The sequence below is a fragment of the Hyaena hyaena genome, unplaced genomic scaffold (assembly GCF_003009895.1).
Source record: "Hyaena hyaena isolate Hyena2069 unplaced genomic scaffold, ASM300989v1 scaffold_1192, whole genome shotgun sequence".
NCBI classification, from domain to species: domain Eukaryota; kingdom Metazoa; phylum Chordata; class Mammalia; order Carnivora; family Hyaenidae; genus Hyaena; species Hyaena hyaena.
Genome location: NW_024081828.1, coordinates 71360 through 92357, shown reverse-complemented (window position 1 = coordinate 92357; position 20998 = coordinate 71360). Strand labels below are relative to the sequence as shown.

General features: G+C 39.9%; 1 protein-coding gene across 1 annotated transcript in view; it reads left to right on the top strand.

Moving 5' to 3' along the window:
• The window catches only part of LOC120224573 (CUB and sushi domain-containing protein 1-like), a 124331-nt gene that overhangs the window by 90187 nt on the left and 13146 nt on the right, over nt 1-20998 (top strand). The gene's annotated exons all lie outside the window — the stretch shown is intronic.

The following is a 20998-nucleotide window of genomic DNA, read 5'->3' as shown; positions in this document are numbered from 1 at the left end:
ATGATCAGCATTTTGTCTCTAGGGTTTTTCTTCCCGTTTTTCATTAATTACCGTCTTATATTCTAATGCATTTTGATTAATGTTTAAAAAAATAGATGGGGCAAAAACTTAACTATAGCCTCATAATTATTTCATTCAATTTTTAGAATAATGAATGTAAGTGGCAGTCAGTGCAATTTATTTCGGATAATGTTATGATTCACTTTACTAGGATTGTGATGAGTTACACACTGCTTTCCAGTTGTGACTTTTTTAATGTAGTGGTGATTGTAATAGTGCATTACGATTATAATGTCATTTATGGTTTTTTTTTAAATTTTTTTTAAGTTTTTTTTTTTTTTTTTATTTCTAGGAGAGAGAGAGAGAGACAGCGTGAGCAGGGGAGGGTCAGAGAGAGAGGGAGTCACAGACTGAAACAGGCTCCAGGCTCTGAGCTGGCAGTCAGCACAGAGTCTGACGTGGGGCCCGAACCCACGAACCGCGAGATCATGACCTAAGCGAAAGTCGGACGCTTAACCGACTAAGCCACCCAGGCGCCCCTGTCATTTATGTTTTTAATGATTGCAGTATCATTTCTTTTCATTTTTGAATTCCATTCCATTTGCCAGTTTATAAGATGGGTACTCATACTAGGAGTAAGCTTCAAAATAAAGAATAAAGGGGGGTAAGAAAAGTGCTTTCCTCCTTGAGAATTTAACCGTTTTTGAAAGGGAAACAATAAAGGTACGTGTGGAGAGCTTGGGCTACTATAGTGAGTGGAAACAGAAAGAAAGTAGCTTCACCACTGGAGAAGGAAGAAGGAATATTACTCAGCGAAGCTGGAGTAGGAATGACCATTTTTAAAGATGTTATTTAATTTCAGTTATTTATTGGTGTATAACTAACAAGAGTGTTATACTAGTTTCAAGTGTTCACTATCGTGGTGCGATGATTTTATACACTTCTCAGTGCTCATCAAGGTGACTGGATTCTTAATGCCTTTATCTCCCTCGCCCCTTACTCCCCCGGCTCCCTTCTGGTAACCAGCCGTTCCCTCTGGATTTCAGAGTCTCCTTTTTTGTTTGTTTCATTTCGTAACTGTGGATCTCATACGTGGATAGGAGTGAGAAAGACAAGTAGTGGTACTAATTTTGAAAGGTTAGCATAAGGATAGAATTGTCTATAGGCCGGTTGTAATAAAGTTGGTATAATTATATATATATTTTTTTCCATGAAAAGGAAACAAAGAAAATACCATGAAACAAAATGCTTTTGACTTCCTAGCAGTGTCTGCCTTGTTTGAAGTGAATAGAAGATTGTATGGTTTACAGGTTAAAGATACAAACTTGGAGTGTAGCCAGGGAGCTGGTGTTTTAGTTCAAGTTCCTTTGAAGCAGAGCCTGAGATGGGGATTCTTCTTCAAGTGATTTTTTTTTTTTTTGAAAGTGCTCTTTGGAGAAGGGGAATAGAGGAAGCCAAGAGGCAAGCTGGTTTTCGGTAGTGATGAGCTTCAGTCTGAACCCACTGCGAATCTCAGGGCACAGATCACAGAAGACAGCTGGCCCCACGTTTGGTACCCACTTTTCCTGTCCGTCCATCACTGGCTTCCTTCATTCGGTCAGGGACATTCTCCGGAGCATGGCTTGGTTATGGGTATCTGTTCGCACTCTCAGTGTGGCGGCTGATAAAGGCAGGTGCCTACTCCCACTAGCATATAAAATCACAATGAGTTGAAGGCATTCAGGAATTTTCCCTTTTGAAAAGGAACAAATGCTTGCAATGTACACATTCTTCTTGCTAGACTCCATAGAGCTTTTTTTATTGTTTGTATTCCTTTCTTATCTCAAAAGTGACCTCCTCCCTTTTCCCCTTCCCCATTTCACCCTGGAAAAAATGTTCTCCGTGCCTCACTCCCAGAGAATGGTGCACATCCTTCAGTCTTCATTATTGTCCACGTGGCCGTTTCCCCAGCCAACTCGCGCTTCTCTAGTGCAGGGATGATGTTTTATTCATCCCGGCTTCCTCAGTGACTGAAACGGTGCCTGGCACATAGGCACGCAACAGGTGTTACTCAAGCACACCTTGTGTGTGAGGGAGACTGTCCATCCAGCACTCTGTCACCCCTGAAAATCTTTGCTGGGATCCGGAAATGTCCTTGGTCTGTTTTGGCCTAGCTCTGTTTTAAAACAGAATGAGTTAAATTCAGTCTGAACTTGCCAGGCCGTTCAAATTGCATGCCATAGTAAAAGAACTAGAAACACTTCTCAACCTGCAAAACTGGACACGGAGCTCAGAAACATCAAAGGCCAGTGTCTATTCAGCACAAGCCTGGCGATGGGACGTGTCGGGAGCATCGTAGGGGCTGTGCTGGCGTTTACTCTGCTGCATTCTGACAACAGCCTCATTTGTGACAAAGAGGTGTAACTCTGGGGTAAACATTAGCCCCTGGGGCTGTGTCGGTGTGGCTTGGGGAAAACCAGTGAAGGAAGGAAAGGTGTTACCTTATCTCAGCTGAGACATTCATGCTTTCAGATTTCTTGTTTTCCTGGGGAATTTCCATATTGTTTCCATGTCTCCAAGTTCATGGCAATCAAATAATATAACAGCAGGGAAAGTGATTTAAAAGAGTTAAATTTTCTGTAGGACTAAATACAGATATAAGTATTTTTGCCATCTATGGGTGTGTATATGTATATGTGTGCACGTGCAAAACTGTGATAAACCAGTTCTCGTAACTTTTTTGTATACTTCAGAGGACTAGGTCTCTAGTCCTCTACACACTACTACATATAAATACTACCTACTCTAGTCCTCTACTACATATAAATACAGTTTTCTGTTTTTCTTTCCATTGTGAATGAATTTTATTTCTTTTCCTTGCCTGAAAGAGCTGGCCAGGACTTACATTATGAGGATGGATACAAATGGTAAGCCATTCTTGCTCTCTTCTATTTCTTAATGTTTTATTTAGTTTTAGTAATCTCTACCTCCAACATGGGGCTCACATTCATGATCTTGAGATCAAGAGTCATCTGCTCTTCTCCAAACAGGCATCCTCATTCTTGCTTTATTCTTGATCTTTGGTGGAAAGCATTCTGGTTTTCTTCATTAAGTGATATTAGCTATAGGTTTTACATAGATTATTTTTATCAGGCTGTGAAAGTGTTCTTCTAATGATAGTGTATTATAGGTTCTTATAGATGGATGTAGGTTTGCTCAGAATTTTTTTCCAGATCTATTGAGATCATCTTTTCTGTTTGTTTAATTGTTAATGTGATTTATCACATTAACTTCATTTTCTTGCATTCTAGGATAAATTACTTTGGTCATGATGTATCATCCTTTTATATACTGTTGGCTTTGATTTGCTAATTTCGTTTTAGATTTTTGCATGTATGCTCATGAGAGAGATTAGCCTGTGGTCTTTTCTTGTAATTTCTTGATTTTACTCTCAGAGTAATGCTGGTCTCATCAAATTAATTAGGGAATATTCTTTGCTCTAGAATATCCTTAAAGAATTTGTGTAGAATTGATAATATTTCTTTCTTCAATTATTGAGAGATTTATCCATGAAGCCATCGGAGGTAGAAGTTTCTAACAAAAAGTTTTAAACTTACACTACAACTTTTTCCTACTTACAAAACTATTCAGGTTTTCTCTATGTAAGTAAGTAGCTTTGATAGTTTACATCTTTCAATGTATTTTTCCAATTTTTATCCAAGCTGTCAGATTTATTTTCATAAAGTTATTCATAGTACTTTCTCATTGTCCTTTAAATCAGTAGTGGTGGCAGAATTCCAATTCCTGATTTTGGTAATTTGTGTTTTCTAGTTTGCCACATCCACTTGAGTAGTGATATGTCAGTGTTACTGATCCTCTCCAAAAAAAGTCTACATTTGGTGTCACTGATTTTTCTATATTAATTTTATTTCATATTCCATTGAAATCTGCCCTGGTCTTTTATTAGTTTTGTTCTTCTGATTACAGTGGATTTATATGCTCTTCGTTCTGAAGTTTCTTAAGATTGAAGCTGTGATTTAAGATTCCTTTTTCTTTTCTAATGTGGGTATCCAGTGCTATAAATTCCACTCTAAGAATGGCTTTAACTGTATCATGAATAAATAGCATGTTTTTCTTTTTATGAAGTTCAAAAGACTTCCTATTCCCACTTGCGATCACTTCTGTGATCCGTGGGTTATAAAAAAGTGTTCTATTTAGTTTCCAAGTATCTACAGATTTTCCCAGGACTTTGTGGTCAGAGGACAACTCTCTATGACTTAAGTCCTTTTAAATTGACCAAGGATTGTTTTCTGGCCTACAATATGCTCTATCTTGGTAAGCATTTTCCATGCATTGGAAAGAATGCATATTCTGTCATAGTAGGTGAAATGTTCTATTGAAGGTCTGTTAGATCAAGCTGGATGACAACGTTGGTCCAGTCTTTAATATCCTTACTGACTTTCTGGCCACTTGTTCTGTTGTTGAGGGAAGTATATTGAAATATCCTGCTACAGTTGTGGATTTATCTATTTCTTTAGTTTTATCAGTTTTTGTTTCATGTCTTTGGAAGCTCTGTTATTAGTTGCATACATGTTTGAAGTTGCTATCTTTTTAATGAATTCAAATCTTTCATGTTATGAAGTGTCCCTCTTCATCTTCAGTAACGTTTTTGCTCTGAAATCCTCTTTGCCTTGTTCTGACTTTCACTCCAGCCTTCCTCTAATGTTTGTGAGAATGGTGACACTATATATGGCTTCATACATCTGCTGCGGCATTTAATCTTTTTCACTATATTGTTTTGGTTAAAATGTTTTTAAAAATCCTGTCTCACATATGGTTGAAAAATAAATGAGCATTTTAAATGTTTTCTCCAAGTTTTTATTCAAATTCTAGTTAGTTAACATACAGTGTAATATTTGTTTTAGGTGTAGAGTTTAGTGATTCATCACATCCAGACAGCACTCAATGCTCATCACAAGTGCCCTCCTAATCCCCTTCACCTATGTAGCCCATCCCTCCATGCTCTTCCCTCCAGTAACCTTCAGTTTGTTCTCTATGGTTAAGAGTCTGTTTCTTGTGTGTGCTACCATGTATTTGACAGTTTTCCAGTGCTTAAATGTTTTTCCAGTAAGATATATGGATACATATAATATGTGATAAAAAATGATAAATAGTAATTTCTTTTTTTTAATTTTTTAAGTTTGTTTATTTATTTTGAGAGAGACAGAGACAATGTGAGCAGGGGAGGGGCAGAGAGAGAGGGATAAAGAGAGAATCCCAAGCAGGTTCTGCAATGTTAGCATGGAGCCTGATACAGAGCTTGAACCCCCATACCGTGAAATCATGACCTGAACTGAAGTCAGACACTTAACGGCTGAGCCACCCAGGTGCCTGATAAATGGAATTTTCTTAAATGTTGACTGCAGCTTGGAATATGGAATCATAACAATATTTTATACTTCTTTACCTTATAAGCCATTGATCTAGCTTCCATCTTGAAATGCTTTATACATGCATGATTTTGTACCATGATGCATTGGTGAATATTTGGCAAATAATGATTCATTGAGTTATGAATTCTTCTGAATGTTGATACATTTAACTATATAATATCAAAAACATTGCATATTTTAATCTCTATATATCTTATAAATATGTAAGCATTGGGAAGCTGTCAAGTTCATGGTGGCACATATAAATTTTCAAATTCTAATTTTTATTAGACCACTTGAATTTTATCATTGGTGGCAAATTTTATAAATTATTTTTCTTAAATAAAAGGCTCATTCAGTAACTCTCAGTTTGTTTTCTACATTTAAAAGTCTCTTACGGTTTTGCCTCCTTCTCTGTTTTTATCTTATTTTACTTTTCCTTTCATTTCCCTAGGTTCATCTGTTTTGTTTCTTAAATTACACTTGAGTGAAAACATGATATTTGTCTTTTTTTGCCTGACTTATTTCGCTCAGCATAATATACTCTAGTTCTGTCCACGTTGTTGCAAATACCAAGATGTCATTCTTTTTGATCGCTGAGTAATATTTCATTATCTATCTATCTATCTGTCTGTCTATCTATATCACTACTTCTTTATCCATTCATCAGTGGATGGACATTTGGGCTCACTAGTTTGGCTATTGTTAACAGTGCTGACTGTAAACATTGGGGTTCTCTTCAAATCCTTTGGATAAACATCTAGTAATCCAATTGATGGTTCAAAGGATAATTCTATTTTTAACTTTTTGAGGAACCTCCATACCATCTTCCAGCATGGCTGTGCCAGTTTCCGTTCTGGAGGATGGGCTAGTTGGGTGATAGGAAGTAAGGTGGGTGCTTGGTGGAATGAGTACTATGTTATTTGTATGTGATGAATCACTAAATTCTACTCCTGAAACCAATACTACACTCCATCTTAACTAATTTGAATTTAAATGTAAAAAAAGGCTCAGTAAATAACATGTATGACTCTCAAATACTATCAATAATAGCTTATCAGTTATTTTTTCAAATAAGAAGTTTCATGAAAACGAAGCAGTTAATCCAGCTCAAAATGCAGACAATTTCAGCGCTTCTCAATTGAGATCATGTCAAGCTTCAGTATGTACCACAAGTGTGTATGTACTCAATGATCAAGATTTATCAAAATTAATCACTTTTCCTGCTTCATCAGAGACTTTCCTAAGTGACGCTGGTCTCCTCCTTCTCCTCCTCATTCTAGTGCAGGATGCTACTGCCTGCATTTGTGTAGGTCGCGGTCAGGTGTGCTTACCGTTGCTCTTTTACTGTCATCAGTGGACATGGCAACACATGGGAAAACCTTATCTCTTCTAGTATTATTATAAAAACAGTCTAATATAAAAATATCATACCCTCTGAAAAGTTCTCACTACCCATCCAGGAATCTGTGGGCCACACCTTGAAACAAGGTACCTATATATGGAAGTTGACTCTATCCAGCATAAAAATAATGGTTAGAGTCATGTGGAGAAAGGATATATGAACAAAGAATCATGCTATTCAGTTATTTGCTCTATTGTAACTAAGTTAAAACTCAGTGTCATCCCTACTGGTAGTTTAGGACTAGGTAATGCTCCTGGACATCCAATGTATGAGGTCACTATTTCTTCATCCACTGCCTCCATCCAGGTGACATGGAATCCATGTGTGTTCATATGCAAACTGTAAGACCATGCCCATGTAAAAAGATGCCTCATGACCATTAAGTGAGATGATATGTCATGGGCCCAGCATATAATTAACTGACTGTAAACGCTGCTGTTTTAAAAAGAAGAAGCTATTCTTGATTGTTTAATGTCTTTTGGAGACTGTTTTTAATGAAAAGCAATTCAGTTCTTTTCTAAATTCATGTAATCAAAACTAATGACTAACATATAATCCAAACTAATGACCAACATTGTCAAGATGAGTGGATGAATCCATTTGTAGTTACCACTGTAATTATGTGTAATTCGGGGCTGTTTCTGTTTAAAGAATATTCACTATATTAGTTTGGTAAAATATTCCTCATCTGATTTTATTTATACTATTATTTTGTTTCTATGGAAATCTTTATTTTTTCCATAGACAATCTAAATATTAATTCCAGTATTATATATAAAGAATTCTAAATAATAGAAGCCTAAAATTTGAAGTTTTCTTATTTGAATTCAGATTATTTTGGGGAGTTTTCTAGTAAATTTTTCACCATTGACCACTCTCTGAAACATAAAGTGCATTGATTAGAACTGAATATTTATGAGTAGATTGTTAGAAAAATTCATATATCAGTATGTGGAGCTAGAGTAGGATTGGAGAATTTATGGATGGAAGTGGACATCTAGTATCTATTTCCTATGCAGGTAGGATATATACTGTAGGTGCAGATGGATATAGTTATCCCACATTTTGCAAATACAGCTATTGAAATTCAGGATGTTAACATGCCAAGACACTGTAGCCAGTCATGGTTAGAGCTGGGATTGGAAACCGGATCATATTGACTCCAGAGCTTCTCTTGACCTCCAAGGTCCATAGTAAGGAAAATGACATTGACTAAATATTTTCACACCTGTCAGGCAGGACCGCTGGCAGGGGTGTGTGGCTTATGGACAGTACAGTTAGCTGTATGAGGAGTCCAGGTGGGGTTCCCACCTAACCTTGAGCTCACCATTTCAAGCCGTACACCTTGCATGGGGTTGCCTACACTCAGTAGAAGGAAATCTTTGTTCTAATTGATAAGCAAGAGAGAATGTCACAGTGTAATTTTGCATTAAGGACCCACTTAGATTAACAGCACACATGCTACACACTGCTGGGTTAATAGGTTCTTTATAAACATTGCATAAATATTATGTATTATACATACATATTATATAGCCAATGTCATAGGTTCTATGTCAATTGCATAAACATTATGCATAGTATATCTTTATATAAATATTATATTTTACATTGTTGCTACGTGTTACAGAATAGGTTCTATGTATATTATTTCTAATCCTCAAATCTATTCTTCATAAAATTCTTTAAAATTTTAAAAATGTTTTTATTTATTTGTGTGTGTGTGTGAGAGAGAGACAGTGTGATCAGGGGAGGGTCAGAGAGAGAGGGAGACACAGAATCTGAAGCAGGCCCCAGGCTCTGAGCTGTCAGCACGAAGCCCAACATGGGGCTCAAACCCACGAACTGTGAGATCATTACCTGAGCTGAAGTCAGACGCTTAACCAACTGAGCCAACCAGGCACCCCTATTCTTTATAGAATTCTTAATCACAGTTGATAATAGGGACCTCACAGATTTCTGTAAAACATGGGCTTCCATTCTCTTCTGTGGCCCTCCTTCCTTTTCTTCCATATGTGTGCCTCTAAGCTTGTGGCAGGAACCCATCTAATAACGATCCTAAATTTATACAACCTGTAGTACCCATCCTAAAAGCCCCTCATCTTCAGAGTGGCCACAGCTACCCTCAGGGTTCTGTTTCTGTTTGTGATTCTTAGTCATGTTCTTAACCAAGTGTGGGTCTCCCTCTTACCACACCCAGGCACCCTGGACGTTGTCCTCAGGCAGAACAGAGCAGGCTAGTAAGGAAACGAGCTGGAAGAAACAGAACCGGGGGACTGACACGTCCCTGGCTCTCCCTGGGGTTTATTCTTTGCAGGACAGAATAGTTTCCCGTTATCTCTGCTGTTGCCCAGCCCCACGTGTGTCCTCTACTTGTGGGACAAGGAGTCTTTGCTCCCAGTTTGCTTCAACCCATCATTTCAACCAAGTAACCCAAGTTTCTTGATGAACTGCCATTTATTTCTGCTGCCTTCCACATCCAGCCTCTCTTCCTTTTCCTGTGGCACGTTGATAATTTTCTTCCCTCTCTCTCTCTTTGGTGTTTCTTACCACTATTTTCTTTATAGATTTAAAATGTTGCTGCAGCGAGCTTTAGTATTTCTCCACCGCAGTTCAGTTTCAGTGACATCACAGCCACCTGTCTTCTGTTAACGTGACAGTATAAAGAATTGCACTAACAGCATGTAAACCAAGAAACAAATTTGGCATTCTTTTCCTCAAGAATTGCTATTGATTAGGTTCTCTCACTGACTCATTTTCTTATTAATGTTTAAAATTTAATTACAGTATAATTAATGTACAGGGTTATATTAGTTTCAGGTATACAATATAGTGATTCCACAGTTCTTTTTCTATATAAAGTTTATTTATTTTGAGAGAGAGAGAGAGATTGTAAGCAGTGGGGGGAGGCAGAGAGAGGGAGAGAGAGAGAGAAAGAAGGGGAAAGGAAAGCATCAGCCTGGAGCCCAAAGTGGGGCTCAAACTCAGGAACCATGAAATCATAACCTGAGCTGATGATTTAACTATTCCATACTCACCCAGTGCTCATCGTGACAAGTGCACTCCTTAATCACCTGTTTCCCCCATCCCCTCACACATCTCCTTTTGTTGAGTCCATTTTTAATAATTTTGAGTGGAGGGAGAGGCAGAATGAGAAAGAGAGAGAGAATCCCAAGCCGGCTTCATGCCCAGCACAGAGCTCAACACGGAGCTCAATCCCACGACCATGAAATCATGACCTGAGCAGAAATCAAGAGTTGGATGCTCAAGTGACTAAGCCACCCAGGTGCCCCTAGGTCACTTAAAATTTTTAATGTTTATTCATTTTTATGAGAGAGGATGGGAGGTGCAGAGAGAGAGGGAGACAGAGAATCCCAAGAAGGCTCCGCACTGCCAGTGCAAAGCCTAGTGGGGGCTTGAGCTCATGAGCCATTAGATCATAACCTGAGCCAGAGTTCGATGCTCAACCAACTGAATCCCCCAGGTGCCCCAACACCTAGATCCCTTTTTCAAATGTTGGAGGAACGAGAGAAAACCAGGCAACTTTTAAGCCACTGCAGGTGTGACTGTGGTGGTGGTCAAAGGCATCCGTGAATTGATGTCTTATCCGTGGACGGAGAGAAGAGTGTGGATGCTGCCTGGGAACTTTGGTACCTCCATCTTGTACAGTCACCTCGTTTCTTGCTTTGGGGGAGCCTTTCTCTTGCTTCCTATTTTTCTTTCACTTGCTATTATGGAAAGTTTAATTATACTTTAAAGTTGAAGTGATATATAAAACAGTGATTTGGTGTCATATTTAATGTCAGCTCCTTCTGTCAGCTCGTTTTTGTTTCTATGGTTCTATTTATTTATATATGTTTTCCATGACACATTGATAGCTTCTATCCTCTCGGTGCTGTTCAGAGATATGTGATTACATAGTGAGCATAGACAGTCCAGATCTCATCCAGCCAACGCGTCCTGAGAATGAATCCCGTGGCTTCCCTGCCCATGCTCTCCAAGACGGGCTTTTTCGTTCATACCCCCACTCCCTCTATGCTTTGGTTTACCTTTGTTTTCTAGCACTGAGCAACACCCACAATTAAAGGTGTGTCTATTTACAATTTATGTGTAGCACACACAATGCATGTATATTGTGTCTCCCCACCAAGAATGTAGGCTCTGGGAAGAATGGACTTGGGTTTATTCATTATCGTATTATTCCCAGAGCCCTACAGAGGCTCCCGGTCACAGCAGGTGCTCAGGAAATACTTGTTAGAGCGTTCATGTTGACCTTTGTACTAAAGCGGAGCTCTCATATTTACACACGATTACGGCAATGGTAAGTGTTGATTCAACATGGAGTTTTAGGTAAATTTTCAGGAATATAATTATTCCAAAGAAGAAAGCTACATTTTACTTCCTTTTACAGCCTGTGTTAACACTGAGGCCCTATATTTGCTGCATAGTTTATGTACATTGTCACTAATTTTTAATAACGAGGAAAATATAGGTATCATCATCATTATTATTATTGAGATTATCGAATTACCGTAATTTTTTTAAAATTAGGATTAAATCCATGTTTAGGATTTTGTCAATAAGCACACTTTGGAAACTAATGGAAGCTAAAGGAGAATTTAAAAGCACAACCTAACTTTCCTGTTGGGAAAGTTTCCCATCCCTGTGACATTATCCAGTTGCACTCAATGGTCTTAAAGGGGCAGTGATAGACTTACCTTTTATTATTTGAAAGCTGAGCATTATCTTGATTTCAGAGCATTGTTTAGATCTACCAGTGATTTTTCTACTTTCTCTTGTACTCGGAAAGCCAAATGAAGATGGAGAATCTGGGACTGAGTATTCCTTCTGTATTCTCCGTATCAATAAAGCAACATCCTGGTTTGGGACTTGCAGCACCAAAGTCCCCTGACGTGCTCCAAAGCTTTTTTACATTTTGAAAAATACCAGAAGGACATCACTCATTTCTGTGCTCCTTGCTGAAGGCAGGCATCTCACTCTAGACACAATTCATTGTTGCTAAGAAACTGTAGTCTATGAAAAATATTTGCCAAAGATTACTCTTCTTTCACAGAGCATTGGCCGTATTGTTTAAAACTTAAAGAAACATCACAACCAATATTTTCCCATCCCCGCTATTTGAAGCCGTATGTGCCTCTGAAAAAAGTGCACTGGGTGATGCGCCAGGTCTCATTTACGTGGCTGCAGCTGCTTCTGGTAAAGAATCCACCAAGTTCAATTTATGGAACATTCTCTTTCTTTCTTCCAGTCTTTCCAAAAACTGTGATAATATTTTTTTTCATCAAAATAGTAATATCCATTTAAGGAGTTTTCTGGGACAGTAGATCATAGTTGTTAGGAATACCTCAATTTGTTAGTTTCAAAGTGCAATAGTTAGTTGAAGAACTTTGTGGCCTGTTGTACCATGATGAGCAGAAATGGCTTTTTAAGGACAATCTGGATATGAGTGCTCTATAAAATGACATTCTGGGGTACAGTCCATTTCTCCGCCTACCGGTTCCCCACCTATAAAAGAGAGGGTGGAGATAGAAGACCTGAGGATTTCTGAAGTCTGTCAGAGCTGCAGAGCTCTGTGACTCTTAGTCAGTTTTGCCATGGGCTCTTCTAGAATGTGATTCTACAAAACTTCTATGATGTTACTCAGAGGCACCAGCGACCTCAAGTCTGACAGAGGCATGTGAGATCATCATCACTGATAAGCACAAGAGTTGCCAAGGTAGGGATGCTTGGGTCTCTCAGTAGGTTGAGCGTCCGACTTCAGCTCAGGTCATGATCTCACAGTTTGTGAGCTCGAGCTCCGTGTTGGACTCTGTGCTGACAGCTCAGAGCCTGAAGCCTCTTCTGATTCTGTGTCTCCCTCTCTTTCTGCCCCTGCCCTGCTCATGTTCTCTTTCCCTCTCTCTCTCTCTCTCTCTCTTCTCTCTTTCTCAAAAATAAATGTTAAGAAGATTAAAAACATTGTTTCCAAGTTCAAGGACAATATTAATGCAGTGAACACTGTGTACTTAACCAGTGCAGTTATTTGGGGACATTCTCCTGCTCCCCAGTGTTTCCAATTCCTTTGAAAAACTCTTCAGGGCCTCCTACCACTCGCATCATTGACCGATAGGCTCCACCAGAAAGAAATGCATGCCTGGAGAGAGAGTTAGCATCCACCAATCCTTGGTAGGCAGAGAGCTGCATCCCTGGGCGTGTCCTAACTGCCCCCAGTGGTTCTCATTTAACTCATCAGCGATGTGGCCTGGCTTTGGGACTTCCTTTTGATTCTTTGATTGTGGGGAAATATATATCAGTATGTGTATATATATATGTGTGTATATGTTCACCATCTTAGTCATTTCTCATTGCACAGTTTAATGAGGTTATGTACATTGACATCATTGTTCACGCGTCACCACCGTCAATCTCCAGAACTAGTTCCTCTTCCAAAGTGAGGACGTAAATTCACATCCCCCACTCCCCACATATGCTGGAAACCACTTGGTTTGTGACTTTGATCTCTGTAGATGCCTCAGTATTAGGATTGTCGTGACTGCCCATGTGATTCATTGAGCACACAAGGTCACCAACCACGGGACTACCTGGTGTATATCGTCCATAATTAGGGACAGCAGGTGTAACCACTCAGAAGGACTTACAGTTGGAAACAAGTGTTTCATCTCACAAATTTTGTGTGAAAAAGTGGCTGGAAAAATCATTATTAGAAGGCTCTCCCAGTAGCTTTTCTTCAACAACACCTGTATGTCTGCAAACGTAAGGTTGCCAACTTGATTCCTTACTGCAAAAATATTGCCCATTCATGGCCTCCATCAAATAACGCTCTAGGGAAACATAATAAAGAAGCAAGCCCTGTGAGCTGGAACTCCAGGGATGCCATGATGGAATACTAATGGAAACCAGAAACCAGGGGCAAACGTGAGTCTAGAAGTAAATACACAGGCATCATTGAGCTTTCTAGAATTCCTAGTTATTATCAAGCTTGTTACTCCAAGATCACGAGAGAAGGGTTAATGAAGAACCTTTGCCCGTGAGTGGAGAGACCCTCCCGCCTCTGTACAAACAGGTGGGCAAGTGGTGAAGAGGAGGGGTTCATGTTTCTACGTCGTCAAGTAAGAAGTCCTCCTGTTGGGCAAATGGCCTATTCCCACGAACTTACAACATGCTCGGAAGATTTAGATTAAATCTCCTCGTGGGAGAATTCACACATTTTTTTAAACGCTGTGCTTCTGAACACCAGTCCCAGTGTGAAGATCGCTGGCCATTTCAGCCTCCGTCCCATTGTTATTGCTCACCCCTCAGAGTGCCTTCTGTGCCGGTCGTTGTTAGGGGTCTTTGTTGCTCTGCTGTTAACATACAGCCTCTAGAAATGATACGAAACACTAGTTTCTGTTCTTTCCTTAAGGCTAGAGAGATCCATCTACTCTGTAATGCAGTTTTAGCGGTGCTAAATTGCCTCAAGTGTTGAGAAGATGAATCTAAAGATCGTCTCTATAAAAAGAAAAAAATGACCCAGAAATGACACATTATGTGTGGAAATCACAAGGGTAGTCACAGGCCTTGTGACACTCACACAGCTGTGCCTGTGTGTCTGATGGCGGCACCGTCTGGGTCGCTGTGCTGGCCGCGCGAGGTGGTGTCTCCTTCACAGGGGCCGGGTTAGTTGTTGTGGGTCAGTGTCCTGCTTGAGGACCACATCTTCAGGTAGCGGGAGCATCCCGAAACGTCCTTCTGACTGGAGGAAGGACTCATTTACCGGAGAATCCGTGAGCTCATCTAAGAAAACCTATTTTGAGACGGAGGCAAATGATCAGGAAGATGTACCTGCAAGATGGATGCCGAGGGGCATTTCCGCTTCTTGCTGGTGAGGAGCCTCCGCAGGTGCCCTGCAGCCTGCAGGCTTGAGGGTCACCTGTGACATGACCAGAGTTCCCATCCTGGTCCTGGTCGGTCATTCCACAGCTGTTTATTCCAGCGGTAGCGCAAGCCCCGTAAACGATGCCAGGGTCCGGGAGAGAGTTCGGGGTTCGTACAGCAGAAGGCCTTCTCCCGGGAGTGCTGCCCTTGGCGCTTGCCTTCTCTGGGCGGCCGAGTGCCCAGCCTTGCATCTTCTGGATTTGTGTGCTTTAGGTTAATGTTTCTCGAATGAAACTTAGAAGGGAGCAGTGAAAGAACTAAGTTCTTTATCAGAGAGAGAAAGCAGAAGGGGTGAAGGACAGGAAACCCCAGTTGTGTGTCTATGGAGAGTCCCGGGGGCAGGAGGGACCGTGACACCGGTTGTGGCCTTCGGAACAGCAATCAGAAAACACCTCTGTGGACGCACCTGGCTTTTTGCAGTTCCCAGGACAGACCATCAACTCTAAAACCGACAAGGCCTTCTGTGCAGTATAGGGGGGGTCAATTTAGAACATGTACATTCATTCTGGAAAAAAAAAAAAATTAAATTCTGTGGCTCATCCTTTTCTTACCTTTCTACTAAAGTCAGAATGTATTGTTTTCCCATAGCACAATAGATGTATCTAATTCATTTTTCAGTAATTGTTTCACCAAATATCTCTCGCCCCCAGTAGCTAATCAGTACATCATTTTGACTTGCATAGCGCCCAGTGCATAAACGGCTGACTTAGCAATTGTTGAAGCAGTGCAGTCAAGGCATAACAAAGGCTGGTACAGGAGGGTAAAGGGCAGATACGTTTCTTTGCTCACATTATTTCTCCATTCTGTTTTACTGACATATTTATTTTACATATATATTTTACATATATAGCCTCAGGAAAATGGCTTTTCTTTATTCAATCATTCACCATGTATTTGTTGAGTGCCTACGATGTGTTGGGCACTATTTAAGGCACTGGGTAGATATTTTATGCATAGGATTGGAACTTGAGTCTAAATATTCTACAGATGTTGAAGGATATTTTAATTGCTCCTGACGGTTTTCCTCTAATTTCTTTCCTTGGATCAACTACCATTTTTCATCCTTTTTCTAAAGATGGGAAAATACCTTCAAATGAATTTTAATATAGTTTTCTGTAAAATTTTTAGTGTTTTCCTCCAGCAACCACTGGAAGAACAAATTCTATTTATGGGAAGCAAACAGATTTTTTTTTTTTAATGATAAAAAACAGTAAGGAGAAGAAGGAAGGGGGAGCAGAATGAACGATGAGATGGGGAGAAGCAGGAGAGACACCTGCATATGATAAGAATGTTGTATTTTTTGGCAAAGGTTAACTGAAATATGTCTATGAGGTTGAATTCCAAGCCCATGAATTCAGATGTATAAGATATAATTTCATTTATACTGTAATTACCTTCTCCCCCCCGCCCCGATCCCTGTTGTGTGTGAATCAGAAAATTTTCTGCATTCATCCTTAACGTTGAGATCAGTGATTTGTCAACCCATTAGGTTCAAAGTCAGTCATGTCCTTCCTTCTCCCTGTCCTTCGTGTGAAGTCCAGGGCTGAAGGAAAGGCCGTCGGGTCCGGCCACTGTGGGGAAGACACGTGGCCTTCATCCTGGTCTGTGCCTGCGCCCTCAATCTCAGCTTGGCCACACTGCCGTCGTTTCACTAGGACAGGCCGAATTCTTTATGAGGTCACAGCCAGAAAATGAGAACGAGCCCCTCATCACCCTGGGACCCCCTGTACCACACTGGAAGGGTCCTGTCGTGTTCCACCTCCTCAGCCAACTTGCTTCTTGGTCCAGCACATGGTAGGCGAGCAGGGCCCTCCCTTCCCAGCTCTCCCCATTCTCCGTCACTGCCTCACTTGGAGCTCTGTTTTGCTTTCTTTTCATTGTTTACAGCAGAGGCTGAGGAGCGGGAAAGTGCACCATCACACCTCCTCTTAACATATTGCGTGACTTAGGTCTCGACCTCCCTGGGAGATGTTCGTGCCAAGGACTTTGGGGTGTCAGTGAGGTGTGGGAGATGCACGTGCAAACACTCACACACCCTTTATCACATTATGTATCCCCATGGTGCCGCTGCTTTTTAAGAAGAGTTCAGGGACGCCGAATTTGGTTTCAGGTGTCATTTCCCAGTGTCACCCTCCTTCATTTTACAAGGACAAACATGGCGAATCCTAGCTTGAACTTAGTGCTAAAGAAAACTTTTTTTTGTTGTAACTTCTATGTTTTCTGTTGCTTAAGAGTGAAACCAGTATTATATAATTGATTTATCTTTTTTTTTCTCTCATGATATAAAATGTTTTAATGACCACTTTTGGTGCCTAAAACATTTATGAATGTTTAAGTGGAATGCCTGAATTGCATGTATTTTTAAATAGAGAGGGAAGATCTCTATCCACCAATTTTTCTATTTCTTTCCATCCCTTGATCTATCTATTGACTTAGAAAACTCTAAAAGGAGAAGCTCGTTGTTTCAGTCATTCAGTAGATGTCAACCAGTATGGGTCGAGGTGATATGGGAGATATTTCTATCTTGATGGTCTAGGCTGTTTTATCTCTTGTAATTAATGGACAATTATACATCAAAGCTAAATAAACCCATATCTTATTTTGGATTCTGATTTAATCTTCAAGTCACTTCAGGTGTTTTGTTTTCAGATTGTTTTAAATCATAAATAGCTATGGCTCCAATTTTAAATAAATTTGTAAAGAGCCAATATTTAGGAACACCAAATTTAGAAATAGTTCTTGTTAAAACTAAGCCATATTTAGGGGCACCATGGTGGCTCAGTTGGTTAAGTGTCCAACTTTGCCTCAGGTCATGACTTCACAGCTTGTGGGTTTGATTCCCACATCGGGCTCTGTGAGGACAGCTCAGAGCCTGGAGCCTGATTCAGATGCCGTCTCTGTCTCTCTGCCCCCACCCTCCACTGCCTGTGTTCTCTCTTTCAAAAATAAATAAACTTAAAAAAAAGTAAAAAATGAAACTAAGGCATGTTTAGAAATAGCTCATTCACCTCAAAAGACTCTTCAAATTGTGATGGGTAAAGTCAAGTAGATGGTGACAAATGGAATGTCTTTGGAATTCAGAAAGTTGAGTGATGAGCTTTTCAGAAAAGCTAGGCATTGAAGAAGTGAAATGTTTATTTTTCCCTCTCCTATTTAAAACACAAAATTATGCTACTTTAACTGTTTAACTTAAATTTTACCAGTTAGGTATTTATTATCTATACATAATCTATCTTGATCTTATACAAAATCAGTTTTCTGTTATTTCTTATAGTTTCCAACTACTAGCGATTGTCGAAATTATACAACATATTTAATCAAGATGTCCTAAATTTACTTGTTCATGGGAAGGTATTAATAACTGTTATTTTTTAGAATTTCTAAAAGTCTTGTCCAGAAAATCAAATAATGTTATATAGATAACTGCAAATATAGTAACTGTAAATCAAATCATAAGTCATATGAGAACTTGGTTCATTATATATTAGAAATTGAGAGCATTCATGGATTTTAAGTTGAACTGATTCATGTGTGAGATAAAATCAAAGGAGAAGTTTGAAACGGCAGGTGGGAAATTGGGTCATCGTCATCGTCATTTGTTTCTATTGTTTTCAGTCTCAGTCAGACTCATCGTGTGCAGCAGAGCCCACCTCATTCTAGTTCTTGGGACTGGCCACCCCTCCCCCAAGCTGTTCCTCTGCTTTCCACCTGGCAGTCAAAACTAAGGATTTTACTAGTAGGATTTTAAAATAGTTTTCAAAGCTTAAATTATAGCTTATTAAAACCAAAAGTAATGCAGTTATTGGAATATAGAAACAGAAGTGTGCTCACCATGATGTCACCACCCAGAAAATAGTCTGTGCGGGTTTTTCCTGGCAGATGGATACATATCTACAGACTATTGTTAGTTGGGGTCTGTGCACGTTTGCATCAGGCTTCTCTAGTCTATCACTGTGTGTTTGTGCTGCTCACCTTTATTCAGCAACCTCGGACTCTTCCAAATACATCTGAAATAATTTAGTCAGGCCTGCTTCTCTTATTTGACACTTTCATGGTTGTTGGAAACCAACTCTGCCTATAATTTGGATGATAAATCTATATTGTGTTGCCAGATCACTGATATTATTAAGTCTCTTGATGTCCAGACAAAACACAGTCTGCGAAGAATGCCTACAGGAGCCCTGACAGGAGGCCTGAGAAAGCACACGTGAATAGTGCAGGTTTAGGCTGAGCAGAACGCAATCTGCCATAACTAATGAATGATAGTCTGCTCTGGACGAAATACAGTGGTTGCCAAATGGAAGCAATAATCCCACTTTTCTTCCTTTATGCTTGATCACACCTGTGATAATGTAGAAGCTATTAGCACGTCAGTTTAAGAGGATTGTAAAAAAAAATGTTGACATACTCTCAAATTAACAACTCTCCCTAATGTGTTGTTAATCACATCATAACATTTGATTTGTTTTCTTCATAGCACTTAGGATACTTTTATATTCTCCTTGCTTAATTTATTACTTTGTATTTTCTTCTCTTAACTAGACTGTTACTTCCATGAGACAGGGATCTTGTTAACTTTTAACTAATTTTACTAATTTTTATATCTTTGATACCTAAAGCAGAGTGGCACATAGTAGATGTTCAATTAAAATGTAAAGCAGAGTGGCACATAGTAGATGTTCAATTAAAATGTATTGAAAGAATGATAAAATAGATGAAAAATGAGATTTAGGTAAACAGAAAGAACTGAAGATGTAGCTGAAAACAAAAATAAGAGTGGCTTTCAGAACAAAATTTTTAGATTTATTTCATTTATTCAGTGTGGCTCCAGAGATTTAAACAAAGACCAGTGAGCAGAAATTATGGATGGATGGATGTCTCTAAAATGTACAGCTGTTTTAAATAACATGTTTAAATACACGTGTTTTAAATGTATAGCTGTTATGACTGACCATGAAAATTAGCATTATGTCTATATTTTGTTTTTCACACTCCTCTCTTTCAAAAATAATACCTGCTATGTACCTATGATACAGTGTTTCTCAAAATTAATTCCATAGAGTTTTAGTTGCCATCGATACTGGGGAAAAAGGGCTTCCTGGAAACATATATTTGGAAATCTTTACATACTTTACATTCTCTTAGGTAAGGAAACTACATTTTTGCATCTTGTAGCACATTGAGAGTCCTCTTTAGAAAAGAAAGACACCCGAGGCGCCTGGGTGGCTCAGCCGGCTAAGTATCTGACTTTGGCTCAGGTCACGATCTCACGGTTTGTGGGTTCGAGCCCCACATTGGGCTCTGTGCTGACAGCTCAGAGCCTGGAGCTCTTCAGATTCTGTGTCTCCCTCTCTCTCTGCCCCTCCCGTGCTGACGCTATCTGTCTGTCTCTCTCTCTCTCTCAGAAATAAATAAAACATAGAAAAGAAAGATGCCGAGTTTTGTTAAATCCAGAATTTTTCAGGTGCCTCTGACCCTGCCTTGATTTTTGCAGACACCTGTGACCGTGCCCAGAGTGTTACATGAAGCGTGGGAGGTTCTGGTGTGATACCACTCGGGTCACGTGTGCCCTGGGATTCCATGACAGTTCTCAGGATGCAGCAACAGCGTGCGTGTGTTTACCCTCCATCTGTTATCAGCTGTGTAGGTGCGCATGGGCGACTTGCATCTTTTTTCCCCAGAGACGCCCTGGCATCCCGTTTTTGTCAGCGTCAAGCTCAGAGTCTGTCAAGTGGAAAACATACGTGGACACTCCTCCTGAGGCAGGAGGCTTGTGAGATACTAAAATAGTACTCAGCTCAGCTCCCTTCCAGAAGCCAGGCTTAGAGGAAGGAAGGATTGGTGTGTTCAGACCCGATGTGTTGTGCAACATTTTGTTACACTTACGACCTCAGTCACAGCTTCCTATTTTCAGGTGCAGCTCAGAAGCCAAAACAATATGCTAGGCTGGATGGATTGCTTATTTCTTTAAAATAATCTTTTTTAATGTTTATTTTTGAGAAAAAGGAGAGACAGAGCACGAGTGGGAGAGGGGCAGAGAGAGAGGGAGACACAGAATCCAAAGCAGGAACCAGGCTCTGAGCTGGCTGTCAGCACAGAGCCCAGCGCGGGGCTTGAACCCACGAACCGTGAGATTGTGACCTGAGCCAGAGTCAGATACTTAACTGACTGAGCCACCCAGGTGCCCCAGGTTGGTTTTTTTCTAAAACAAAGTATTTTGTTCCTGTAAGGTGTATTTCTGAAATAC